At 45.7% G+C, this 14804-nt stretch overlaps 1 protein-coding gene across 2 annotated transcripts in view; it reads right to left on the bottom strand.

Moving 5' to 3' along the window:
- GALNT2 (polypeptide N-acetylgalactosaminyltransferase 2) overlaps positions 1-14804 on the bottom strand; it is a 180064-nt gene that overhangs the window by 36123 nt on the left and 129137 nt on the right. The window lies entirely within an intron of this gene.

Consider the following 14804-nt stretch of genomic DNA (forward strand, 5'->3'; position numbering starts at 1 on the left):
AGGGACCCTTCAATCCCCTGAAGGCTCCATGAACTTGAAGAACATGCCGGTGTAGAGGTGATGCTCCCATGAGAGAACAAGACCCCTGGGCGGGCTCACAGCTCACGAGGACATCTGTGAACAGTCAAGTCGTGGCGTGAGTGCATTCAGGGAGTTACCAGGCTGCTGGTACTACTGAAGCCGGGAGGGGGAAGGGGTGGGGCGGACAGCTAAAGTATCTTTGGCCTCTGGAAGCAGTTCTCAACCAGTAATTTTGTACCCAAGGTGGAGAAGGTGACGGTCTTGCCCGCAGTAGGGTAGGGAACACCAGCCGGCGCCCAGGACGTGGTCCCTCCAGGCTGCACTCACCATCTGGGGGTCCCTGCACAGGTATCACTTCAGTGGTTTCCACTGGAGAAGCTGGAAAACCTTCCATGGGGCCAATACATTTTCAAGAACTTGTTTTACTCCTTAGCTCTTAATGGAATTGACCACAGCTGTAAGTGATCTGCTCCCAGAATTAAAGGTATCTATCTTACATGGGAAATCAGTAGGAAAAGGAGAAAGATTAAAAAAAAAATCTTTGGTGCTCAACGGCGCCTCAGAGGAAGACAGTCAACAGACACTGATTTTCCCTCGTGACTGGTAAAACTACTTCAGAGCAAATTTTGAAAATGAACGAGAAAAGCAGCAAAATTAAAAAGCTATTAGGTCAGATCACAAAATGGGCTTCTTTTGTTTATGTCAGTTATGTGGATAGCTGGATTTTAATTAACCACGAGAAAACAACGTAATATACCAGTCGCTGTCGTTTGGGAAAAGAAAGAATTCTGGAATTACTGTTGTTGATCATTATAGCTCCTGACGGCTAAGTATTTAACGACAAGTAGACTGATAAGGCTGGGTTTTTGTTGTTGTTTTTTAATTTCAAGAATCTGCCAATTGTTAGATTAAGGAAGTAATAAGTAAGACGCTGCAAGGTTCAACTGTAAACAAATTACCAACGAATGTCATTCCCAAGAACCCAATCTTGTAATGCTAATGAAGTAAGAACCCCAGAATGGGACGCCCTCTGCAATCAGGCCCCAACCCACCCAGTGGCGAGGGCTGAGCTGAGCTCGGGCTGGAGAGGCCACGTGAGAATCAAAAGGAGAGAAGGAAGCATTTTTCAGGCTCAAATCATAGTAAACTCAGCCGATCCAATCAGGTCCTATTCTCGCATTTTCTGTTTCTCTGCAGGAAGCCTCATCTCCAAGCACTTGGAATTCTCAAGGGGCTCTGGAAACATTTTTCAGAACACACAGGGCTGCTGCATTCACATCGTTTTATTAAAATTCCATAACACAGGGCATCAGGCACCTAGTTTTGCTAGGAACTGGCAATGAGGAAATTTCAGAGGTATATCCCATTCCTAAGGTAAAGAGGGATGACAAGTAAAGACTGAGGAGTATCTTATACCCCGTGAGTCTGAGTGTTACAGCTTTAGTATATGAATTCGGATCCTAAGTCCATACACTGTGCCAAGATAAAAGGGGAGGGTGGTATTTGAAGAATTTCTTTAAAAAGAAACAGAATAAATCTTGCATGTAAAGAGCGCTGTCCCTGCCAAGCAGAATTCTCTGCTCCGGAGCTGGGGGAAGAACACCCGCCTGCTATAGAAACCTGCCAGGGGAGCTGGCTGCCGGGGGCACCTTCATCCCTGAGCTTCTTTGGGAACTGACAGAAGCTGGGGTTTATTTGGAGTCGGCATCAAGGAGAGTCTGCAGTCAGCTCTGTTCTCCCTCCCGGATGACGCGGCTGAAGCAGCGTGATGCTGAGGATGGGCTTTGGGTCAAGTTCACTTGGGTTTCCAAGGGTCATTCTGGTAACTCCCTGTCCAGTCAAATGGGGACTTGAAAAAACTGGACACTGATTTTTTTCAAATCTCTAATTTAGCTTTACATTTCTCTGAGACTAGATGGCCATCAAAGCTGGATTCTGCATCAGCGGACATCAAGTGCAGGGAGCTCCTGAGCCCTCGGGGTGCAGAACGAACCCGGGGAGGCTCGTCTCTGACGCAGATGCTACACTTGCGGTTGGTCGAGACACTGATGACACAAACACACGTCCTCAGACTGGGAAGCGAGAGGCTCCGTTTAATATGGCGGAAGGCTGCTCCGTGGTGTGGAGAGGGGCACAGAAACACAGCCTCTACGCCACGCCCCCAGGGTGCCTCCCCAGCCCCACCCCAGCTCATCCGGCCTGTGGTAGCCTTGGTAACTGAGTGATCCGAGGCACTTCATCCCTGTAAATCTTTTCAATATGTTATTCTTCTTTTTTGTTTTAAATTAAAAAAAAATTTTTTTTGACCGCACTGTGTGGCATGTGGGATGTTAGTTCCCTGAACAGGGATTGAACCCACGCCCCCTGCAGCGGAAGCACAGAGTCTTAACCACTGGACCACCGGCGAGGCCTGGCCCTTACAATCTTGCCTGGTTGTTGGGACAATCGAGTAGCGAAGAAGGACTCTGAATACTGGAAAGGTCCCTGTCGTCCTAATGAGGGTTACCATACGCATGTGGCAGCTGTGTGCCAACAGTGCCTGTGGGGGTTACCTAGGCATCTTTCCCACCCCTCTAAGCCAGCAGGGTCCCCAGAGAGGGGTGTGTAGACCCCACGACCCTAAGCATTCAATACCCAGCCCGCGTTCTGACCATGCTCTGGAGTCCCCCGTAGGAGGAAACCTCTGGCAAATGGGGACCCTGAGTGTCAGTCTCCACGGCAGTGACTTCTTACTGCGCAGCCACAGCAGGTCTTCCCACCATGTCTCAGCTTCCCAGGAGACACCTCAAGGGGAGACACCAGGATCAGTCACGGTTTTTCAAGGTTCCGGCTGCTGTCACATGCATTTCTCTTTGCAAATTATTAAACTGGCATTCTGGATTCATTCAGCCTATGATTTTAGTTCGAGTCTGCCCCTGAGAGAAAATTTAGCTTTGATTTGCTGACAACAAAACAAAGCAAAGCAAAGCATGGGGAAAAAAAATAAACAAGCAAAAAAAAATAAAAATGTATTTCCCTGGGTTCACAAAGCTAAGGATCAAGTCTTGGGTCGTGATCAACTCAGTGTGGTAACGAATGTCCTGTGGCCTGTTTTTCCCAGGTCGTCACCCCCATCATCGTGGTTACGTGTGCAAGATATTTCAAACATAAAACCTAGAAGATGGGGCTTCCCTGGTGGCACAGTGGTTGAGAGTCCACCTGCCGATGCAGGGGACACGGGTTCGTGCCCGGGTCTGGGAGGATCCCACATGCCGCGGAGCGGCTGGGCCCGTGAGCCATGGCCGCTGAGCCTGCGCGTCCGGAGCCTGTGCTCCGCGACGGGAGAGGCCACAACAGTGAGAGGCCCGCGTACCGCAAAAAAAAACAAAACAAAACAAAAAAACCTATAAGATGTTATACAAGTGCCCATGCACCCTCCACTCAGCTTTTTCAAATCTTAATATTTTGCAACCTTGGCATTTGATGTAGATTTTTCTCTTAGCATGTTTCAAAGTTTTATTTTACTGTTATTGAGAGTGCCACAAAGAACTCGTTTTTTTTTCTGGCTGCACTGGGTCTTCGTTGCGGCACGTGGGGCTCTTCATTGCGGTCTTCTCTCTAGTTGAGGCGCACGCGTGGGCTCAGCAGTCGTGGCACGTGGGCTCAGATGCCCTGCGGCATGTGGGATCTTAGTTCCCTGACTAGGGATCGAACCCGCGCCCCCTTCATTGGAAGGCAGATTCTTAACCACTGGACCGCCAGGGAAGTCCCTGATTCAGATTTTAAAATGAAACAAAACCTGACATGTAATCGTTGTAGGCCTGGGATGTCCTTCCCACCTCAAATCCCATCTTCACCAGCGGTAACCACTACCCTACATTTGGTAAATCAGTATTCCCATGTGTGTCTTCAACGAACTACATGTGTACATCTTCACAAATAACACAGAGCCGTATTCTGCATATATTCAAAACGTGTATGGGTGACACTGCACTGTGCTTTGCTTCTCCGCCTTTGGGAATGCACCTGTCTTGACATGCACGGCTCTATCTCATTCACACCCACTGCTGCACAGCTGTCCCTTGTAGGAACACACCACATCCAATCCCTTTCTGCTGATGGCCAGTTTCTCTCTGTTAGGAATAACGCAGCCATGGACACTGTCTTTTCACATATGTGAGGAAGTTTCTCTGCATCATTTGCCCACAGGGAGGACGACTAGATTTACTGGCTTCAGCAAGCTGATCTCCAAAGGCTGTTCCCAGCTTCATCTCATCCACAAGGGTTCACACGGCTCCATATTCTAACCGTCTCTTGATAGCGTCAGATTTTTACATTTTGCCCACCAGGTTGGTATGAAATAGCCTCTTATTATTCTAATTTTCATTTCCCTGATTACTAGCGAGGGCACACATCTTTTCATATGTTTATGAGATGATGAGATAGTTTCTTCTGTTAACTGCCTGCTCATACCCTTGTCCACTCTCTGTTAGGTTTTTACATCATTATTATTGTTATTATTTTAATAAATTTATTTATTTTTTTGGCTGTGTTGGGTCTTCATTTATGTGCGAGGGCTTTCTCTAGTTGAGGCGAGCGGGGGCTCACGGGCCCAGCCGCTCCACGGCATGTGGGATCCTCCCAGACCAGGGCTCAAACCCGTGTCTCCTGCATTGGCAGGCAGACTCTCAACCACTGCGCCACCAGGGAAGCCCCATCGTTATTATTTGATGATAGGAATTTATATATTCTGGATAGTATCCTTTGTCAGCCATATGCACTGCAAAAATCTTCAAGTCTGTGGCAGACCCTGTAATTCTGTTTAAGATGTCTTCTGTCAAACATATTTTTAAATTTTGGTTTCTCAAACTGTGGCCCTGGGGTAATGTTCAGAAAAAGGGTTTCTAACCTAAGGTCTCTAATATAATTTAGTAGGTTTTCTTCCAAATATTTTAACTTTTACAAATGCTTTTAACATTGAGGTTACCCATCTACCTGCCTAGACATATTTTTATGAATGGTATGACTAAGTAATCTCATTTTTTCCCATATGGTTAGCCTGTTGTCCCAGTGTCGTTTAACCGTTTGCTACGTCATTGCCGACTTGTGCTGTCACTGCTGTCACACCACATTTTATGTGTGTACGCTGACCCCTGGTCCCCTCCTGCTCTGTGCGTCTCTCTGTACTCGTCTCCCACTGCTGCCTGGCTGTGGCTCTGAAGCAGACCTTCACATCTGACAGGTAAGCTGATCCCCATGCGGTGTTCCTCAAGACTTCACGGGCTATTTGTGGCCATCCGCTTTTCCTTATGAATTTAAGGATCAGGTCTTTAAGCACTGTATGACACTGCACTGAATTTATAGATTAATTTGAAGGGAATTATTATAATCATTTCTTTATAATATTGTTTTTTTAACGTCCTTCAGTTATGTTTTGTGATTATCTAATTTTCTCCATAAAAGCCTTACACATCTTGCGTTGCATTTGCTCTTAAGAGCCTTACAGCCCTGTTGCTACAGTGCACGGGGTCTCTCCTCTTACATTTGCTCACAGGCTACTGCTGGCCCTGGCTTGTGGCTGTGGACCCTGCACTCGGCAACCTCACTGAGCTCTCTTAGTTCTGAGAATGTGTAGGTTCTCTTGGATTTTTCCATTCATCAATTCATCCACATTTTGTCCTTGGCTTTACACTTCTACATCTGCGGTTCTTGTCTCAATAAGGCACTGCTCATGGCGTGCAACACAACATGCAATAAAAAAGGTGGTAGAGAACACCCTTGCCCTGGCCCCATCTTCAAGGTGAATGCAATTAGATTTTCATGAAGTATAATGTTTGCCACAGATGTTTTACAGACACCTTTAATCAGGTTAAGGAAATTCCCTTACAAGTGCTAAATTTTATGATTTTTTTTTCCCCTTGCATCTATTAGGGGGATCATATAGCTTTTCTCCTTTAATCCGTTGAGAAAGAATTCTATATTAATATATCTCCTGCTGTTCTATCGTCCTTGCATTCCTAAAATAAACTCTACTTGGCTATGGCTTTTTTTAAAAACAACAGAGCTCTGCTAGATATGCTAGTATTTGGCTTTGAATTTTTTCAATCTATAACCATAACAGTCGTTGATCTACAATTTTCTGTTCTACTTTCTTTTTCCAGTTTCACAGCAAGGCACCCCTGTTCTCAAGAAGCAAACAGGGCAGCTCTCCCTCTTTTCCTACAAATTCTCTAAAACAGTCTGTGTTCTATGCAAACCCACGTGAGCCTTGTGAACCCGGGGAAGGCAAACTTTTTATCGCTGAAAATGTCTTTCATGGATTGTATGTCTTCATAGTTTTCTATTTCTTGAATGACTCTGGTAATTTTCATGTTCCTAGAAAATTAAGCATTCCATATAAGTTTTTAAATGTATTATATCTGCATAAAAGTATGCTTACAATTTTCTTACGATCCTTACAAACTCTACCTATAGTTATATTTGCTCTTTTATTCCTGATATTATTTATAGTTAATTAATTAATTAACTTTTGGCTGTGTTGGGTCTTCGTTGCTGCGCGCGGGCTTTCTCTAGTTGGGGCGAGCAGGGGGCTGCTCTTCGTTGTGGTGCGCGGGCTTCTCATTGCGGTGGCTTCTCTTGTTGCCGAGCACGGGCTCTAGGCGTGTGGGCTTCAGTAGTTGTGGCACGTGGGCTCAGCAGTTGTGGCTCACGGGCTCTAGAGTGCAGGCTCAGTAGTTGTGGCACACGGGCTTAGATGCTCTGCGGCACGTGGGATCTTCCCACACCAGGGATCGAACCTGTGTCCCCTGCATCGGCAGGCAGATTCTTAACCACTGAGCCACCAGGGAAGCCTTCCTGATATTTTTTAATTGTAGTTTTTATTTTTATCAGTATTCTTAGAGATTTCTAATTTTTGAAAATCAAGCTTTATATTATCCTCTTATTGTTTCTTATTTTTCTAGTTCATTAATTTTTTCTTTTTCCTTCATTATGTCCTTCCTTCTATTTTGAGGTTTACCCTGGTTTTTTGTTTCTCTTTGTAACTTCTTGATTCACAGAGCTGCCCTACGGCTTTAAATCCAACTGAATTCAATCACTGGAGAAACAAAGGCAGTTCTGTACTCAACAGAGAGGAGGGTAGGGTGAACCGGGGAGAGGTGCCAGTAGGTGTAATGAGTAGCTTTAACTCTGGGACAGAGCGACGTGGCACCTGCCTCTACCCTGCACCAAGGTACACACGTAGGGCGGTGCCTGGGGAGATGGACAGCAAACAGAGCTCTGGGCTACTCTGACCTCGCTCTCTCCAGCAGACCCAGCACCTGAAAAGGTGCCAGTCTCCACGTGTACCCTCAGTCCAGGTGAGACAAACCAAAAGGGCTCGTGTGGGGGTCAAGCTCAGACAGTGGGGCCAGGAGGGTTCAAAAGCCAAAAGAGGGCTTCCCGGGTTGCACAGTGGTTAGGAATCCACCTGCCAGTGCAGGGTACGTGGGCGTGGGCCCTGGTCCGGGAAGATCCTGCATGCCGCGGAGCAACTAAGCCTGTGCGCCACAACTACCGAGCCTGCGCTCTAGAGCCCGCGAGCCACAACTACTGAGCCCGTGTGCCACAACTACTGCGCCCGTGTGCTACAACTACTGAACCCGCATGCCACAACTATTGAGCCCTCACGCCTAGAGCCCGTGCTCCACAACAAGAGAAGCCATCGCAATGAGAAGCCCGAGCACCGCAACAAAGAGTAGCCCCTGCTCGCCGCAACTAGAGAAAGCCCACGTGCAGCAACTAAGACCCAACGCAGCCAAAAATAAATAAATTAAATAAATTTAAAAAAAAAATAAAGAACCGATCAAAGTAGACTGTCACTTCTCAGGCTCTCTGCCCCCTGCTTGTACATGGAGCTGTGTGTGTAGGGGTGTTACCACACAGGGACCCTGGGATGCAGGCTCTGAACAGCAGGTGACCCAGATGAGGCCCGGAACGCACCTTCTGCTCCCTTCCCTCACCCCCAGGGAATGCTGACATGATTTCCTTTTCAAAGGAAGAAAGGGGCAGGTCTGCTGTTTGAGTGATTGTGCCCTGGTAGCTGGACACAGCTGTCCCCACAGGAGGTGGAACTTCCCATACAAGCTGTGGCGCCAACCATGGGCTGGGCAGACTCCTCAGCAGGGAACGCCCTGCTTTGCCAGCTGCCCTGGCATGGACTCACGGTCACCACAAAGCTCGGACAGTTTGTGAGTGCCAGACTCTCCCAGCAGCATGTTATTAACATGCAGATGCCTGGGCTCTGCCCACGTCAGTAGGTCTGGGTGATGCCTGGGGGTCTGAGCTTTAGAAGCTCTCCCTGTGCTGCACCCCTCAAGCCCTCCCACCTGGAGAGTCGGGCCTAAGGCCTTTGAATAAGGCCCCAGCACTCAGGGCCCTCTGGAAGGAGACCAAGTCATAGCTGGAGGCTGGATTCACAGCAACGGGCTGTGCACCTGAACCTGGCCACCCCTCTCTGCTCTTCCGAGCAGGAAGAATCCTCAGAGCCTCGACCTCAGGTACCTCTGCTCCGACACAAGGAAAACAAGGGGTCGGTTTCACACTGCCATCTCCATGGGACGTTTGCTCTGGAGGGTCTGGGGAGGATGGGCGGGCCGGGGGATAAAATGGGAGTTGGAAATGGAATTAAAATTGAAACAAAGCAGGAAGGAAAAAAAAGAAGGCTAGCAGCTGTTGTATAATGTTCATTTAATTAAAATACACTCTTAATAATCCTTCAAACAGTGATGATGACATAATATTCCACCTAATCAACTAATTTCTGATCAGTCCTAATAGCTAAGGAGCTTATTCTACAGAGGTCTTTTAAAATGGAAGAGAACCAAATCCTAAGATATTTTAAAACCTCTGCAGGACCCATCTGAAATTAAGCTTCTTAAAAACCCAGTTGTCAGGAGATTTCAGCAAGCCCCAGGAATCACGGCAGGTCCGTCTCACTCTGAAATTCTCGGTCTGAAGTCGCGTTCTGGTGCCCTGTGCTGTGTCTGACACAGGAGTGTCTTCTTAAACCAAGGACCTACCCTTCCCGAGACACCAGAAACGGGAGCCTGTCGTATTTACTGCTCTCCCTTTGAAGCCCTCCGATCCCCTGGAAAAGCCAAGGGCTCCAGAGGCTGAAAGGACAGCGGACAGTCCCGAGAACGGGCTCATTGCTGTGCAGTCACTGCAGCACCAGCCATGGAAAATACACACCACCCTGAACACACAGGGTCCTCCCCTCGCCCCGAGGGGGCGGACGTCCGGTTTCCACTTGCTGCTTTCAGCCAGCACCTTTTGGTGAAAGAGAGATGTTTTCTCCTCCAACAAGCATCACCTGCCCTTTTGCCTCCAGTTTTACAGACACTAAATTTTAACTGAAAACTTTTTCAAGAGTCAAGGGCTATTGAAAGTTGTGAAAATAACAGCCGTGGATGAGGCCATCTGAACTTCTTAATCCCTCCAAGCTCACTTCAGGCAGGACCTCCGGCTCACCGCCGGGGGTGGGGTCAGTGCAGAGAGAGGCCACCCAGTGCTCGAGCCTCTCATCCCTCCCGATGCCGGGAGCCGCCCTCTCGGGACGATGAGAGCCGCGGGTCCCTGCCCCACCCCCAGACTCGGGGCATCTCTCGGAGCCTCAGTCTCCCTTCCGGACCGCGCACTGGGGTTTCCAAGCTGCTCTCTGCACTGCTGTGAAGACACGTGCTCCCTGCTGTCTCAACAGAGCCCTTCTGGGACTTAGTCAGGGGCTTTCTTCTCTGCCCTGCGTCTTTCTCTTTCTGCAAACCCGAGTCAAATAACTGACTTTGTGTGGCCACTTAGCAGTGGTTCTGACTTTTAAGGACGTCGACATACTGCCAAAGATGATGCTTCTGGGTACTTTTCGAAGACAGTTAACTGCACTATGTTGCTGTTTTTTTAATAATAAATTTATTTTATTTTTATTTATTTTTGGCTGTGTTGGGTCTTTGTTGCTGCGTACCGGCTTTCTCTAGTTGCGGCGAGCGGGGGCTACTCTTCGTTGCAGTGCGTGGGCTTCTCATGGCGGTGGCTTCTCTTGTTGCGGAGCACAGGCTCTAGGCACACGGGCTTCAGTAGTTGTGGCACGTGGGCTCACTAGCTGTGGCACACGGGCTTAGTTGCTCTGCGGCATGTGGGACTTCCCAGACCAGGGCTCGAACCTGTGTTCCCTGCATTGGCAGGGGGATTCTTAACCACTGTGCCACCAGGGAAGCCCCTGCTCTATGTTTTTGCTTGTTGTACAAAGATCAACTTTTCACTTAATGACACTGTTATTAGTAATCAAAGGTTGCATTGGACCCATTTCCTCACAAGGACGAAAGGCAAACAGATCATCCTGTCACTGGATAAGTATTGATACAGGATGTAAACTGGAAGCAAAAGAGTCACTACTTTAACTCCCCTCCTTGGCCCCAGCCTATCAGGGGTTCCATAGAAAGAAACAAACAAACACCCAGCACTTGACTTGGCATGGCATGATCCCATCCACTCCAACAAAAGCCAGGATGATGTTTGGTTCCTTTAGACTTTGCTCATGTCAAGTGTAACTGCATCCTTTTGGACTCTCAGGAAAAAAAAAAATTAACTTCTAGTTAATGACAGAATGATAAGGTTATTTGATAAACGCTCCCCGACACTGACAGTTACCGATGTATGTTCGGTGCTTCTGACTCTGTAACATCGTGGAATTTCTTCTGTACACACCTGAAGAAGAGTACACCTGTCTTGGCAACACAAAAATCATTCCCCTCTCGGTCCTTTCTTACAGATGTTTTCGGTGAATTGCGGAGCCCCAGAGGCGAGTCCTGCTTGGCCAAAGACAAACTCCTTTCCCTAGACCCTGTCATGGTCACAAATAACCATGACTTAGTTCTGGCCAATGAACAGTAACAGAAAGTCTGCAGGGGGCGTCCAGAAAAGATGGATTTTGCTGATAAAAGCAGAGAGTCACTAAAGAAAAGGCCATTTCTGACCCCCTTGCTTCCTGCCTTGAAAGTGACCAAGATGCATGGAGCTATGGCAGCCTTCTTGCAACCACACGAGGCAAAAAGCATGAGGCAGAGAACCCAAAATGCGGAAGAGGGTGGTAAGGGAATCAGAAAGAGTTCCCAGCCCAGTTGAAGCAGCCTTAGAGGACGACCTCCAGACTTCATGTTAAACAATTTAATGTCTTTTTTGCTTTAAGTATCCTAACTGATAGAATAAAATAAACGAACAAAATCAGAATGGCTTCAGGCTTCTCAGTGACAGAACTAAACAGAAAACAGTGGAACAACGTATACAGAGTTGCAAAGGAAAAACAGACCCGCCGCAACAATTCTATGCGCTGTGAATTTACCATTCTTGTATGAAGGGAATGGAAAGTAGTTCTCAGGTAAGCAAGCCAGGAAAGTGTTTCAATTATCTGAGCCATCTGAAAAACCACGTGAAGATCTACTCTCAAAATAAATAACTACATAAACCAACCCAAGAACTCAACTTATGACATGAAATGTTAGCATGCATTAAAACTATTTCAGCAGTATAGCCTAGTAGACGTGTGTAAATATGTTTATACAAATGAAAAATTTCTTAAAAGAAGATATTTAATAAAATATAATTTTGTTAAATAATTACATAAAATATAATATTAACAATAAACAGTATCTAAGTCCAGATAAATCAATAAAACCATAAAGTGGGTGGGAGAAAGTATAAACATATTCATTCTTCATCTTAAAATATATATTGTTTTATTCTTGGTATTTATCCTTAGCATTAAACCAACATTTCTCTAATTTTCAATGTTTTTGTTGAATTTTTGTAAACATGAAAAATTGCAACTAGTTGAATTAAATGTAGGAAACAAACTTTCTTAACCCCTGGAGAAAAAATAAAACTAACAAAACTAAGGACCAACAAAGAAGAACACATTTTCCATTAAGATAAGAATGAAAATGGTAGAAAAAGCAAGGAAGCAGGAAAAAGTAGAATGACATAAAAAAATTAAAGACCAAACACGAAAATAGTTTTGTCCTATTAAACTTCAGACTGTCACGTTGATCTAAAAATAAAAATACACCACTAGGTTGCTTACAAGAGGCAAACCTAAATCAAAATGACACCCCCAAAATGAAACTCATAGAAGACAAAAACGGGACTTCCCTGGTGGTCCAGCGACTAAGACTCTGTGCTCCCAATGCAGGGGGCGCGGGCTCGATCCCTGGTCAGGGAACTAAGATCCCGCATGCTGTGCGGTGTGGAAAAAAAAATTTTTTTTAAAAAGTAAAACATATAGAGAAAAGGAAAACACTAGATGCAATGCCAGAGAGTCATTCTATGCTAATAAGGTACACAATATAATTTCTATTCCCCAAATCACTGTATTCAAACATATCCAGCAACACTCAGAAATAAGCAGGTGTCACAAAATTGCAGCAGGTACTTCAAACTCTCCTGTCAAGTGGACGGTAATAAGAATCAAGAGGTTTTGAATGCAGTTAATCAGGTTGGTTTAATGCATAGATTCTGAATTTCCGAAACAATGACAGACACTACTGGCCTTTAAAAAAAACACCCATCAAATATCGATTGACCCAGGGACAACAAGAGAAGCCACCGCAATGAGAAGCCCGCGCACCACAACGAGTAGCCCCTGCTCGCCGCAACTAGAGAGAGCCCGCGTGCAGCAAACGGAAGACCCAACGCAGCCAAAAATAAATGAATTAAAAAGAAAGCTAGATTTAAAATGTTCCCTATGTAGTCCTGAGTGAAAAAAGCAGGCTGCCCAACAGCAAATGCAGTATCGTGTTGTTTATATAAAACGACATGCATCTAACTACTGGAGGATACAGGAGACAGTTCAGGAAGGATCTACTCTCTTAGCGATTTTCAAATATACCGCATAGCAGTGTTAACTACATCACATCCCCAGAACTTGTTTATCTTATAAATGGAAGTTTGTACCTTGTGATCACCTTTATCCAATTCCTCCGCCTTCTGCCCCTGCCTCTGGTAACCAAATCTGATCTCTTTTTCTATGAGTTTTTTTTTTTAAGAGTCCACATATAAGTGAGATCATACAATATTTGTTTTTCTCTGTCTGAATTATGTCACTTAGCATAATGCCCTCAAGGTCCATCCACGTAGTCACAAATAGCAGATTTCTTTCTTTTTACGGCTGAATAACATCCCATATTGTGTGTGTGTGTGTGTGTGTGTGTGTGTGTGAGTGTAACGCTTTCTTTATCCTTTCATCCATCAATGGACATTTAGGTTGCTTCCATGTCTTGGCTATTATAAATATGCTGCAATGAACACGGAGGGTTCAGATTATCTCTCTGAGACAGTGATTTCGTTGCCTTTGGATGTATACCCAGGAGTGGAATTGCTGGGTTCTGTGGTAGTTCCATTTTTAATTTTTGGAGGGAACTCCATGTGTTTTTCAGAGTGGCTGCACCAGTCTACATTCCCACCAACAGTGCACAAGGGTTCCCTTTTCTCCGCAAACTCACCAATACTTGTTATCTCTGGTCTTTTCGATGAAAGCCAATCTGAGGTGTGAGGTATCTCACTGTGGTTTTGATTTGCATTTCCCTGATGATTCGTGATGTTGAGCACCTTTTCATGCACCTGTTGGTCACCTGTATGTCTTCATTGGAAAGATGTCTATTCAGGTCCTTTGTCCTTTTTTTTTGGCGGTGTGTGGGCCTCTCACTGTTGTGGAGTCTCCCGTTGCGGAGCACAGGCTCCAGACGCGCAGGCTCAGCGGCCATGGCCCACGGGCCCAGCCGCTCCACGGCATGTGGGATCTTCCCGGACCGGGGGCACGAACCTGTGTCCCCTGCATCGGCAGGCGGACTCTCAACCACTGCGCCACCAGGGAAGCCCCTCTGCCCATTTTTTAATAGCATTATTATTATTTTTCTGTGTGTGATTGAGTTACATGAGTTCTTTATATGTTTTGGGTATTAACCCCTTATCAGACACATGATTTGCAAATATTTCCTGTCGGTTGTTCTTTCATTTTGCTGGTTGTTCCTTTTGCTGTGCTCACCACCTGTTTATTACTGGACCCTCGACCTTGACCTGCACGCTCCGTGACCTCCATCCTTATTTTCTCTCTATTGCATTTAACATTGTCTTATTCCACATAATTTGATCATTCATTTTATTCTCTTCTACTTTCACTCCCTCACTGTAAGCTCTACAAAGGCAGAGATTTTTTATCAGTTTTGTTCATTGCTGTTTCCCCAGTGACCAGAAAGATACCTGTCACATGGCAACCACTCAAATCCTTGCAGAATGAATACAGGAACGCAAGAATCAAAAGAAATCAACACTGAATAACATAAAATTCTGAATCCAAGTGCGATATTCCTATTGGGATATTTCCTTTTTTAACAGACTGAATTGCCAAAGACATGAATTTTCTCTCTTCTCTCATCATCGTCAGATGGAGGAAATCATGGTTGATCCAATATAGTTAAGATGAGTGTTGATGGTGGTGGGATTGGCATATATATACTCATAATGTATAAAACAGATAACTAATAAGAACCTGCTGTATAAAAAATTAAAAAAAGATGAGTGTTATTTTAAGTCTGTACTTTTAATTTTACAGATTGAAAAGGGGATCTGGGTTCTTGCAGATTCCATCACTAGCACTTACCACCTCAGAGTACGTGTGGACGGGTCAGTTCCACGAGTGAGCAGGCAGACGTTCTGGGGTAAGAGTGTGGGTACGTCCACTGACAACACTGCTGCTGTCAAGCTCAAAAGAAAAGTTA

The sequence above is a fragment of the Pseudorca crassidens genome, chromosome 16 (assembly GCF_039906515.1).
Source record: "Pseudorca crassidens isolate mPseCra1 chromosome 16, mPseCra1.hap1, whole genome shotgun sequence".
Classification (NCBI taxonomy): domain Eukaryota; kingdom Metazoa; phylum Chordata; class Mammalia; order Artiodactyla; family Delphinidae; genus Pseudorca; species Pseudorca crassidens.